The sequence below is a fragment of the Lycium barbarum genome, chromosome 8 (assembly GCF_019175385.1).
Source record: "Lycium barbarum isolate Lr01 chromosome 8, ASM1917538v2, whole genome shotgun sequence".
Taxonomy (NCBI): Eukaryota; Viridiplantae; Streptophyta; class Magnoliopsida; order Solanales; family Solanaceae; genus Lycium; species Lycium barbarum.
Genome location: NC_083344.1, coordinates 98,944,312 through 98,955,935, shown reverse-complemented (window position 1 = coordinate 98,955,935; position 11,624 = coordinate 98,944,312).

The window sequence follows — 11,624 nt, the reverse complement described above, 5'->3', positions numbered from 1 at the left end:
GCACGTCTTGAGACAATTAGAACCTTGATTGCTATTGTTGCACAAAAGAAATGGAAGATTTTTCAACTTGATGTTAAGTCTATATTTCTAAATGGAAAAATTGATGAAGAATTTTATGTTGAGCAACCTCAAGGATTTTTTGTTCAAGGGGGAGAAGAGAAGGTGTACAGGCTAAAAAAGGCTCTTTATGGGCTGAAGCAAGCGCTAAGAGCCTGGTACAATGAAATTGATACATACTTTCTGAAAAATAATTTTCAGAGAAGTAAAAGCGAAGCCACTTTGTCTGTGAAGCAAGAACGTGGCATCATTGTCATTGCTTGCCTCTATGTGGATGATTTGATTTTTACAGGGAATGATCTGAAGATGATGCAGAAATTCAAGCAAGATATGATGCAAACCTATGAAATAAGTGATCTTGGGTTGCTACATTACTTCTTAGGCATTGAAGTTTCTCAAGTGAAAGAAGGAATTGTTATTTCTCAAAAGAAGTATACTAAAAGTATTCTTCAAAAATTTAAAATGATTGATTGCAGGTCTGTGGCTATACCATTAGCAACAAATGAGAAATTCAGAAAAGATGATGGAGCAAAGAAAGCTAATACCTCACTTTACAGGAGCTTGATTGGAAGCCTGCTATATCTTACTTCAACAAGACCTGACGTTATGTTTGCTGCTAGTTTATTATCCAGATTCATGCAAGAACCAAGCCAAGTGCATTTTTGGAGCTGCCAAGTGTGTTCTACGCTACTTGCAAGGAACAATGGATTATGGGATAATGTACAAATTTGATGGAGATTTAGACTTAATAGGCTATTCTGATAGTGACAGGGCTGGAAGTATAGATGACATGAAGAGTACTTGTGGTTATGCTTTCTTATTTGGTTCAAGCATTTGTTCTTGGTTGTCAAAAAAGAAAATTGTTGTTGTTCAATCCACTGCCGAAGCAGAATAGTTTTTCAAGAAATCTTTTAGGAGTTTGTGATACATGTATCTAGTGAATTGTGATACATGTATCTAGTTATTTGTGCAAGACTTTTGAATTGTTTTTTTGAGTAATATAAATAGAGATGTAATTGATGATTGTAATCATCTCCAGTGGCCTTAACTAGCCTAATACAACTTGAGCATTCTCTAAGAAAAATATTCTCTTCTTATTCTTTCCTACAGCAAAAGGATGAACATCGATTATTTTTCTACTGCAAAACAACATCAGGTAGGAATTTCAGAGAGATTGGGAGCACTGGGAAGAAACTTTACCCGTAACATCAAGTGTTAGCTTTATCACATATTCAACTCCAAGGCGATGGATTTACAACACCTGGTGAGAGCTTGAGGTGCAATTAAGTGTGTCCAAAGCAGAGAAGCTAGCAACTGAGGTGGTGGTGAAGTTGATCTCCGATGCGTTGCCATGGAAGATGGAAAACCCTATGTCTCTCAACTTTCCTAAAATGATTTCCAGATGTATGTTTTGTTGTGTATTTTGGTTCGACCTGATATGGTCGGCATTTTGTCTTTGCTTTATTTTTCTTGTAAGACTTTTTGTTTTTTGTTTTTCTACTTATTAATAAATATCCCTCCACTAAGCTTACTTAATGGTTGCTTAAAAAATAAGAGATAAAGGTCAAAAATACACCATAACTATCACCTTTTTTTGAGTTTCATACTTAAACTATCATAAGATTGAGAAAACTACCTAAACTATCACTATCTAGTTTGCAAAACACACCTGAACTAAATGTGTGAACTCACTCTCCAAAAGGCAAGTGAAGCCAAAATTTTCTCAAAAAATGGAGAGTGTAGATCATTTCTTTTTATTTTTTTTTTTAAAATAACTTTTCCATTTTTTAAACTTTTTTTTTCTATAATTTTTGATATTTTTTTACAAAAATTATTATTTTTCAGTTTGTTTTTTAAAATAATTTTTTTTTAAATTTTCATGTAGGTGCCATTGTGACATTATTTATCCACGTGGACAACACTAGGCAACATTTTTATATAAAATGGAGAGTGTAGATCACATGCCATTCAAGAATAATTTGAGGTGTGTTTTGCAAACTAGATAGTGATAGTTTAGGTAGTTTTCTCAACCTTCTGATAGTTTAGGTATGAAACTAAAAAAAAATGATAGTTGGGGTGTGTTTTTGACCCTTATCTCAAACAATAATAAAAGCCCCTTAAACTGGTCTCCTACCAAATTTATCTTGATTTTTTGGGCAGACATGTTTCTACAGTTATTTTTTTTAAATTAAGTAACAGAGAGAGGAATTCAAGAAATTGAAGACTGACTTTAATATGACAAGCATCCAACTTCCATTGAAAAGATAGACTCAGACAATAAATATGTATAAAATATCATCATAAGGGTATGACCCATTCTATAGCATCATTAACAGTGAAGTTAGAGCCATATCTAAGAATTAGCTTAAGTATTCTTTCCTACAACACACATCGCACGTCCATCGTCATTTTCAGCCATGATATATTACCTTTGCTACATGATTGACTTCTTTTCTTTAATTGCAAAGTATGCCACTTATATAGTAACATTTTTATCAATAATGTCGTCGCATACTTCACATTTGAGCTAGAAAAAAGCCTATTAATAGGGCCACTAAGCTCGACACATATCCAAATCTTTAAGGACCATGACATCAACAAAAATAAGGTTACTTTGGTCACCTGGATCTTACTGACTCTATAAAATTAAAGAAATTTGATGTTGTCTAACATAAACTCCTCAATAGTTTCACTTCTCTCCTCTAATGGGCAGTGACGAATCCAGAATTTTCACGCAGGGTGTTCGAAAAAATAACTGGATCTAAATATACACTGTAATATATGTTTAGAGTGTTCAAAAGTTAATATATGTACATGAACACAGAAAATTTACTCTAAATATACACTCTAATTTTTTGTCCATGGTGTTCGGGTGAACACCCTGGCCTCTTACTGCATCCGCCCTTGCTAATGGGCCCGACCAAACCCTGTGATTCTTAAGGTTGCCAAGCCCAGACCTACCCTCTAGCTTGAGGGTTTTTGACAAAGTGTGCACGAAGTTAAATCTTTTTGCTTCTTCATATCTATGTGTGGTTTAGGTTTAAGCTCAAACCAAAAATATAGCAGATTTTGGTAACGCAAGAAGATTTTGTTCTGAACTTCATTTGTTCTTTTAAAGAAAACTGAATAAGAAGATTCCCTTTAGTATTTCCTATATGTGATGATGTGAAAATAGATTGCGGAAATAGAAGACAACCACAACAATTAAAAGGTAATTGTTTGATTTCGGGGAAAGAGAGCAATTTTTTTTATTATATAACATTTCATGACTAAAGGGTTCAAGCTTTAATTTTTTTTAATTATACCAAGATAACGCATAAGCTATATTCGATGTTAATTGTGCAAAGATAGTGATATTGTGACTTTCAATTTTCTTTGCCTAATTTTTTGAAATATATTATACAATAAACAAACATATATCTAAATTAAGCTTGAATTCAAGAGAGAGAGTATTGAATTCACCAAGTTGTTCCTATCAAGAAACTGCAAACATATTTAAACGAGTAAGAAATTAAGGACTATCAGAGCTGCATCCTTGGGAGGACCTAAGGGACTCCCCATTGAAATGTGGGTTTGAGATTTTCGATCAATTCGATACTATTGAAAAGATCACGTTTCTTGCCCAATGAATATGGCCTGCATGGAATTTTTTTGGTAAAACTCAATCTTCAATGTAGAGAACTATAGATGTGAAAAATACCCATAACCTCTCACTCCAAACTAGGAAAAGATTTCTGATTTTGGCTATTGATCGCAGCCAAAGGTGAAGTTTCTCGGATTAGCTTCTCCGGTCACTTAGACAACCGATATTTCATCTCCTTGCAACTCGGTCAAAAGGCTAAGAAGATTTTGGCTTAGGGGAAATTTGTATCTGGAAGGTGTCGAGTTTACTCTAGCAATTCGAAAATTGTCATTGCTCGAGGAGGTCAGGTTGTATGAGTTCTATGAAACACCAAAATTTTCTGTCTTCTCGTGATCCATTGGCAGATTTTCCATTTCAATTTGATTATGATCTTTTTGAGGTTAATGAGGGCAATGACGATGATGATAAGGGGCCGCGACGACGAGGAGCTTGTGGAGTAGGGCAATGACGACGAGAACATTGATGCGGATCGGAGGGCATCAACAATGAGGACATCGATGAGGAGGGTGGGCAGTGATAATGAGTATATGCTTTTCTATATTAAGTGAACTTGTTCCATTCTAGTATGTTAAAATATTATGTGCTAGTGACTATCATATCTTCTAAATTGCTATGGTTAATTGATTTTTTTTATTTTTTTTTGTTGAACAATTAACCTTCTGATTCATATATGTTGGTTTCACATTTGGCTACGTAGTTGATCATGATCCCGATTCAGTAGTGCAATACCGTGCAACAGATGGCCAGAAAGAGAAAAATCCCATCAAAGCCTATTCTGGTGTTTGAGCCTTTAATTTTCACATGCTTGAGTATCTATGATATTTCATTTTATTTTTTTCTTGTAAGTTCATGTTGTTTTCTAATTTCTACTTTCAGCTTTGTTAAATTTATGTACGAGATATATAAAATTAAATCTCGTATTTTGTTAAAAAAAAAAAAAAGCAGAAAAACAATTGCAAGAGATCTTTTGCTGTCAAGTATGTGTTTGAGAAATTTTAGTTGAATTCAACATTTAATCAATTCCAATTTAATTAATCACATGCAAATACAGTAGACTTGTTCTGTCGACAATCATGGTATGTTGTAATGCAATTGTTCTGTCGATCATGGTATGTTGTAATGCAATTGCAACTTTATAGTATTTTGGTTGATTTATCAATTCATAAAGTAATATAATACTCATTATTTTAACCTTCATCTGAAATTTAAAAGGTCAAGTATATGTGTATAAGGTGCCTTATAATTGTTTCACAAGATGAAAAAGCAATAGATGCTTGTGATTCTTTATAACAAGAAGTGTGTTCTGCACTGATCTTATTTGGCCAGGTAGAACATCAATTTTCTACATGTGTTCGTAGGGAACTTGCATTTCTATTTCTAGAGAAGACGCAGAATAAACACAATGCTCTATCAAATTATCAAACAGAGAAATGAATCAACGCTTTAATAGTAGGTGAAGACAAATACATCTTCCTTTTAGTGATGTAATTTCTAAGTTGAATGTATGCGTATGTTAGTTACATTATACATGCACTTACGTGTCGTTTGGTTGGTCCTTCAATAGAGTTAATTGTTGTATAAAAATTAGCATAATATAGTATATTGTTTAGTTAGGGGCGTTTGGTTTGAATTGTACGAAATATAATCTCCACATAAAATCAGCATAAGTTTATATCATGGTCTGTTGGGATTTAAAGAGATTTAATCTCCACCATAGAAATTAATATTAATTAATTCAACATTGGTGACTCCCTTTTATTTTTCTCACAAATAGTGTCACGATAAGTTATGCAAAAAATTATGTATTAATTTATGTGGATATGTTGTGGAATTAGAATATAGATGTTTAGTATTACATGAATTAAACTGCTAATATGACCAAATTAACCTTCATAACAGTAAGGAATTTTTTATTTTATCTAAAAAGTAAACAAATATTTTAAAGTAAACAAGACTAAGTGTCACATTATTATGAGGAAACTAGAACTGAAAATACAATTGTCAACCGATACAGAGTTTTGACAAAGAACAAACATAGCATAATAAAAGGACTGTGGCCACTGCAAAGGAAGGCATGTGGCTTACCACAAGGTTGGAACTCACTACAAAAATGTGCTACAACTGAGATCCAAACCTGCAGAGAAGTGCAACAAGTGTAGTATGACTACGAAAATCTAACGTGTACCCAGTAAGTCTAATTGACTGCTACCAACAGGGTAGCGCAATTTACTTAAACACTGAATCTTATCATAACCTATACAGTTATTATGGAGATACAAAGGATAGGAAGCAATAGCAATACAAGAAGCATGTAAAGATAGATAATCGTCAATTGAAATTTATCGCAGTTCAAGCCGATTAAATAGAAAAGTTCATAATGAGACAAAAGTAAGAAAATAATCGGTAAAAACAGTAAAGTTCAGATCTTTATCACATCATTCCACCTTTCAACTCATTTCACAACTTTCCTTTCAAAATCAGCGTGCACACTGTAAGGGGATGTACCAAGTCAGTGACTTATAAGGGACGAATCCAAATTCATATGCGCACATGATCATTTATATGATCTTACAAGCTCTTATGGACATTATATGTTAATTTCTCAATTCGGTTCTATAGCCCCACATCGATGTATCAATCTAGGACCCATATGGTCCATATAAATATCTCAACATCCGAACTCACACGATTCCCGTATCATTTCAAAATCAGACTCTCAGATCCCCAATACTCATATCTTAGCTCCACAACAATAACAAATCACAAAAAAGGAGCAAATGAAGAGACAATACAGTATAAGGCAACTCAATGTTCGAAAATAGAATTTTTACAAATGTAGAGATTCAACATGTTTTTCCAACATCTAACAACTTAAATTCATCACAAGGAATATTTCTTATAGGCTCTATATCTCAATACAACCTCATTCGTAATCAAATTGCCAATTTATAGTCCCTTAACCTAGATTTTAAAATCCCAACTTTTACTCTTCAAAAAACGAATCTAGCATCTAAGTCTCATGAAAATTAAAAAAAAAAAAAAAAAAACAAAATTAAGTTAATAGGCTTACTCCAATTCAAAATGTCAAAATTTCCACTGAAAATTGCCGAGGCCGAGCTCCAAAAACACAAGTCTCAAAATGAAATAATAATCCCAAGATTTAGCTTATTATACCCAGCACCACATTCCTTGGCGACCGCGACCAGGTCTAACCCTATCGCGATGAGTAACCTTACATGGACCCGTCGTGATCGCGGTCAACCTCGCGCTACCGTGTTGACCAACTCCCTAAACCCTCACGAACACAATCCCCTCCCAGTGGACACGATGCATGTTGCTGCACTAGAATAAAATGTGCTGCAGCCTGTTGAGGGTTTAGCTACCAAAACTCACCTTAAGCCCTTGGATCCCAACCCGAACCTTCAAACAAGTCCAACATGGTAAGTATGACTTGTATAAAGTCTCGAATCTCAAAATGGAGCATTAAATTTCAAAATTTAAGGTCAGGTTGTTACAGTTCTTAACGTTTGAGGTTGCAGCTTAACATTCTGAAGCCGTGGTTTTTTAAGGTGAGAGTTCATGTGGGAATTGTTGTACAGAGCTTAAGGCATGATTTAAAACAACGATTCAGTGCTCGGCCTTGAAGATTTGAGATGAAAAATCGAGAATCACTGAAAAAACATGTTGTTGGACTGTTTGATAGTTCACCGAAAATCTAATGACTATATTCTTTTGCTTTTTTACTTCATCGACGTTTTCTTATTCGCTGGAAAACTTTCCCGTTTCTTCTACAACTTCTTATCTTTATGTACACTTATTGATAGAGAATACACTTGACATATGCACGATATATAATAGCATATAAGGACATACACAATATAAATCACTTGTATGTCACTGTGTACATGTATGTTACTATATGTTAAAGGAAAATGGGATTTACAGTGTGTTAGCCCTGAGATTGGTTTTACAGTTTGATGTGAGCTGGCTGGACAAAGATAGATTTAAGGTCAGAAAGATATGGATTGGGGTTGCTGGGCTAGACGTCATTGAGCAGAGTTTCCGTCATAAGGTACAAAGCTTCTTGAGATTAATCAGTTTGGGCCCGAAGAAACAATGTCACTCAATTATTGTCAAACTGACTAAGGTTGACATCAAACTAGTCACTAATAAAAAAAATAGGAATTAGCGATGGACAAATTCTGTAACTAAACAGCAAAATGTGTCGCTAATTCTATTTAGTAACGGATTATCAGAAAATTTTATTAGGTACGAGAAATTTAGCTGCGGATTAGCGACGAAGTACGTTGCTAATTTCAATTTTTTTAGCAGTCAGTGCTAGTTCACCTCAAACTACGGCCGCAGTAGTTGCTGCATCTTCTATTGGTACATGAAAAAGAGCAGTGGCGGAGCCAGAATTTACACTAAGGGGGTTCAAAAATATAAAGTAATAAACAAACAAATAAGCTAAGGGGGTTCCGCGTCTACTATATATGCATAAAAATAATTTTAACCTTGTATATACAAGGTAATTTTTTGCTGAAGGGGTTCGGATGAACCCCTAGTGATTACTTGGCTCTGCCCCTGAACAAGAGTCCATTCCATCAAGAGTATAGAAATTGATTGGGTCTTCACAACATATGATCTCTTTCGCTATATGCATTTGCTATGGTTAGTTACTTTGGTAATAGAAAGAATAATGAATAGAAAAGAATAATTTAAAAAAAACATAACTCAAAGTGCAAGTACATTAAAAAAACAGTTCAGCAATTCGAGAAAGTTTCTATCTATTTTGTAACATTTTCAACTAGGGTTTTTCCGTAAATGCAAACATAATAAATAAATAAATAAATTAATGAATTTTTAAAGGATGTAGTTCATTCAGTCAATATAGCTTATTTCAGAATATTTATAGTATCTGCCCTTACTCAAGCCCTTACTCAAGAAGGATGGTCTTCCTCTTATTATCAGAAGTTAAATGGTTAAGTCAAGTTGGGCAACTGGGTCTCAGACGACATTGATAGCAGAATTTCAATAATTAAGAAAAAAGGTTTAAAAGGATGAAGAGGCACCATTGGTGAATAAATCTAAGTATATACCTTAGAGGCATTTAATGAAAAAAATAATATTCAGCCATTAGGTAAAAAAGGGACAATGAAATAACTTCGTCCAGAATATCACCAATGCAGATCATCCAACCAAAAATTTAATTCGAAATTATAGAGTTACGGCATAATCACACCCGAACGAACAAAATATTTAATTGAATCATACTAGTTCTAGTGGCGTTATTACTCAATTTTGTACCAGGGGTACCCATAGCATGTCTAGAATAAGGGGGGACATGTTGACACCTAATTTTCACCTCATAAGATGCGTATTTTAATTTGCAAAATTCCCAAGTCCAAGACAGAGTAAGGGTGCACCCTAAAATCAAAATTTAAAAAATCCCGAGAAAATTGCAAAAATTGACATTTAATTATTATTTCATAAAAAGTTGACAATTACAAGAAAATTACGAGTTATTGACTTTCACAAATTTGATTTAAAAAGAAGATATGTATCCCGCTCCGTCTAACTCGGGAAAATTGTTAATTAAGACGACGTATGAATTACGGCTCATTTACATATTTTTAAATATTTCTTGAAACTATGTCAATATTGGGCTCGTATTAAAGCTCGTATTTTAAAACTATGTATTGTAAATCTTGATTTTGTCAAAGTTATTTTTGCGAAGGAGTTTTGGACGAATACGTTTTTTTTTTTTAAGAGTATGTATTTTATTTTAAAAAATGGGTATAATGTTTTAAAGAGGGGCTCATTTAGCATTTTTTAAAAATAGGAGGGGGGGATTTATTAAAAAAAAAAAGGGGGTGGGGGGAGTTTATTAAAATAACTTTCACCCCCCCCCCCCCCCCCCCCATTTTTCATTCTCTCCCCGACCCTTCCCCTCACCTCTGATGAGAGGTGATTTCAGGCGACTAAGGTTACGCCTTTAATGGCAATTTACGGCCAGATTTGAGAGGGCTTTTGTGCCCTATTACGAGCTCTCATGGTTCCCAGGTTCAATTTCGTATAAATTTTAGTTGTTGGTCTCAAATTTGAATCGTTTTGGGATATTATTCGGGTTTTTCTCATGTATATGGTTTCCATGGGCGGGGCCTCGAGCCCTTAGCCAACTTGTGCGCTATATACACTCAATGAGAGGACCTAGGTGCCGTTTTTTGGGGATTCTATCTTTCTTGTACAATTTGGTACAATTATACCGTTGGAATAGGATAAAATCTGTCATATAATTGGCTAGGTGTACCATCCTAGTATTTTCTTATTTTATTTGGATTTTGAGGTACAATTAGTTGGCATTTTTTGTTGTTCTATTCGATTATTGATAGAATTTGGTGGATAAGACATGATTTAGTATGATTTGTTTTGTCTTTCACTGAATTTGAATTTGTTTGGATAAGGTTTTGGAATTGGGGGGAAATTCGGTTAAGGGGGAACCTATAGCCTTCCATTTTTTATCCTTAACATCATTTTGTGCTATAAATAGAAAGGTTTTGTGACATTTTTAAGGGGGAGTTTTGAGAGAATTTAAGAGGATTTTTAGAAACCTAAATTCTAAGAATCCAAGTTTTTCTTACTATAAAGACATTACTACTATAGAAATACTAGAAGATATATAGATATACTATAAAGAATACTAAAAAAAAAAAACACTACATTATACTACAAAAAAAAAAAGCAAGGGCTGTTTTCAAAGGTCGAGTGTTGGTATTGAAGCCTAGTGATCCAATCCCTCCATTTTGATCTTTAGGTTGCCCCACAAAAAGGTAATATCTCTATTCTATCCTATTTCATTTCTGTCCTAGCTTATTTACATGTATTGATGTGTTTATGGTTGTTTTAATTTTAAAATTATCTTGGTTACTGTTTTATAGAACTATTAAGATTACCTTGTTATGATGACAATATGATGAAGTTTCAGAAGATTTTGTTGACTAGTACGTATTAAGGTTAAGACTGGCTTAAAATGAAGTACATTTGTTTGTTTGATCATTAGTTACCGTTACATTGGCCTGTTTGAGGGTTCTGAGGCACATTTTTACATTTTTGTGTTGTTTTACTACTGTTTAAGAATTTTGTGTTCTTTTGGTCTTGTGTTGATTTGTTTTAAGTTAAAATTAGATCATTAATCCAAGGTATAATGATCCTTAGATAAAAGTATAGGTATTAAGTTTGATTTATGGTTGGTTGCCAAATGTTCTTTGCCTAAAACAGTTTTGGAAACCTAATAAGTTGAATCTGTGTTCTTGTCTTTATTGTTAATAAGCTAAAACCTAGTCTAAATGATGATGTAAATACCTTTTGAAATGGTTAAATAACTTTCAAATCAGAACTGGTTAAAAATGGAACTTGAGTCTATGATTTTTCTCTGGGTTAGCCTATTTGTGCACATTTTTGGAGTCTTAGAAGAATGTCATAGGTTCTGATCCTGTATGGTCCTTATGGATTGATTCTGAGCTAAAAATAACTTTAAAAACTGGTTGTTTGTTTCTGTATATTCTTCACATATATTTGGACTAGAAGGTATTTGAATCTCTGTTTGCTTGTTTTATCTATGTTGGACTTATTCTCCTACCCTTTAAAGATTGAATCTTTTCAAAATTTGCAAAAAAATAGCTTTCAAAAGATCAACTAGCTGTAAAACCTTGTGAACCTTTAAAACCTGAACCTCTGATTTTCTGTTTTTGACTAAATGACTGTTAAAGCTATAATAAAGAAGGACTTATGTGCTTTTGTGACTGTTTTGCTTCACTTGTATACATTTTGTCATCTTTGAATCTTACTAAGCCTTAGAAAAGCAGAGAATGAATCTCTTAACTTGCTTTGTAGATTCTGAAATTACTAAGTGTGGCTGGAAGCC